This window comes from Homarus americanus, unplaced genomic scaffold (assembly GCF_018991925.1).
Source record: "Homarus americanus isolate GMGI-L3 unplaced genomic scaffold, GMGI_Hamer_2.0 scaffold11022, whole genome shotgun sequence".
In the NCBI taxonomy this organism is placed as follows: Eukaryota; Metazoa; Arthropoda; class Malacostraca; order Decapoda; family Nephropidae; genus Homarus; species Homarus americanus.
Window position 1 is genome coordinate 1816017 of NW_024737068.1, and position 2748 is coordinate 1818764.

Sequence of the window (2748 nt, forward strand, 5' to 3'; positions counted from 1 at the left end):
AATTGTAACAATGAATCGTCCAAAGCGAGTGAGAAAGCTAATAACCCTTGAAACTAAGAAGAAATTATAAAAAGCATTGAGAATGGAAGAAACATTTAAACTTAGTGATGAGTATGGGATGGCTAAATACGACTATATATGCGATTTGAAGAATAAAGAAGAGAGTTGAAACTGTGCAAGTGGCGAAGGAATCTTTAGACTTAGCAAAGCAAAGTGTAATGTGATTGAAAAGATGGAAAATTTACTCTTAGTGTGGATAAAGGAAAAAGAAATGGCAGGTGATAACATTAGTGAAGCTATAATTTCAGAGAAGGCTAAACAATTGTTTGAGGACCTTAAGCCAAGACTCCCAGTGGAAGTGATAGTGCTGTGCCAATTTTAGGGTACCTGCATGCGAATAACACTAAGGTAAGATAAATTACCCGTATTCTTACATTTTCCAGAATTTTTCAGTGTTAAGTGGTTGTATTTGGGGCCTGGAACGGATTAATTCTATATGATCTAATGCTATATCGAGCGAGGTTCTGGAATCGTTCGTTATAACGCCTACCATATATATATATATATATATATATATATATATATATATATATATATATATATATATATATATATATATATATATACAGTACTCTCTTTATCAACGGATTTTATCGATTTAGATTATCACGGATTATTTAGCTGGATGGCGTGACTAGCGTCTACCATGACCCGCCTTCCTGAACACAAACATCAACCAAGCTGGCGTGGGCAACAGTCTTTGATTTCAACTTTTGCTGGTGGTTCATCATCAATTTATATCACCATGCCTCCCCAAACGACCTGCTGCTCCCTCTGGATCTACACCTAAGAGGGCAAGGCAGTCTTTGGCGCTGAATAGGAAAGAATGAAGTGCTGAAACAACTAAACAGCGGTATGAGCTATGCAGCTGTTGGCCGCCACTTTTGGGCTCAAACGAATCCCGGTGTCGCGTGGAATTAACGGCCGTGCAAAGTTCACAAATGCGCTTTTTAGCTTCAAGTGCACCAAAGTGACATCAAAAGTGACAAGCCATATGCGTTGATGATGCCCTCATTAAAATGGAAAAAAGCACTGAACATTTGGATAGAGGACCTAAACGCCGCCGCATGCCACTTGACTCGAAATTTATTAGGCAGAAAGAAGCTAAGGAACTTTATGATAAAGTTTCTAAAGGTGATGATCATGGTGTTGGTGATGTGGTGATGATCAGGGTGATGGTGATAATCAGGGTGATGGTGACAATTTGAAAAAATTTGCAGCTAGCAAGGATGGTTAAAGAAATTCAGACATAGATTATGGGCTGCATAATATAAAGTGACTGGCGAAGCAGCATCAGCGAACACTGTGGCAGGGAAGCATACCCTGCAGAGTTGCTTAACCACATAGCACAAAAGGGTTATAGGCGGAACAAGTTTTTAATGCTGATGAGACAGGCCTATGGTGGAAAAGATACCCGCATATTTCCCATCCTCCAAGAGAAAAAGTGCCCTGGTTTAAAATTTGCGAAGGACGGCGGTGACAGTGATGCTATGTGGGAATCTTGACGGGGCATATGATTAAGCCCATGTTATACACTGCACATGACCTCCGGGAACTCCTCCAAGCAAAACATAGAACTTGCTACCAAGTTTTCTACAGGGAACAACAAAAGCGTGGATGACATCCTGATTTACAATAAATTGGATTGGCTGAAAAAACTGCTTTGCTAGAAGGTGAAGTATCTGGATGAACTTGGCATGAGTTCAAAGTGGTATTATATGTGAATGGTGCCCTGGCCACTCCTGAAGAACTCAGACTACCCTGGCAATGAGGTGGTTTTCCTGCCAAAAACACCACCTCCATCATCCAGCCAATGGACCAGGGGAGTCATTGTCGTGTTTAAAGGCTAAATATGCAGAAGACTTTTCAGCATATTCGTAAGGTCATGATAAGGATGCTGATGTGACACCCAGAAATGTGGAAGAAATTTGATATTGCACAGTGCATAAACTATAAGCTGAAAGCCACAATGAACTGTCATGAGCATGTCCGATCATGTTGGAAAAAAATTGTGGCCTGAAATTGTCCCAACGCATTCACAGAGTTCCCAACAGCCGAGCCTCAGTTACGTAACATAATAACTATAGCAAAAATGAAGTTGGAGGTGAAGGGGTTCTCTGATGACCTAACAGCTGACAGAGGTGCATGAAGTTATTGAGGAAATGTTGGGGATCCATTTACCATTGTTAGACTAGAACAATTAGTGGAGCTGCAGGATGGAAACAGAAGATGAAGTGAGTGATGATGAAAATAAGAACTTAACTTTAGATAATCTTGGTGAAATAATAAGAATGGTAAAAGGCCCTCTCTGCTTTCGTCTCTATGACATTGATCCCTCCCGTGGGTCCCTTAAAGCAAAGAGCTAATGAAAATGTTATGTTGCCATATATTGAACTGCAGAGGAAATGAGAAGCAAGAAAGCACAGACCACCATCACCAACTTCTTCTGATGCCGAGTGCCTGTCATCGCCAGACAGAAGCCTCACAACAACAACAAGGCGTAGAAGCTGCCGGCACCTCACAGCAACAAGGCCGCAGTACCTGCCCACACCCTCAGAAGATGTGACCTTGACTAATCATACTCATCTGATGACTGGTCCGGGCTTTTAATAAGCCTCAATCATCACACTTGTATATACTGTATATTGTGCTGTATTGTTTACCAGGACCGATGTTCACTTCAATAAA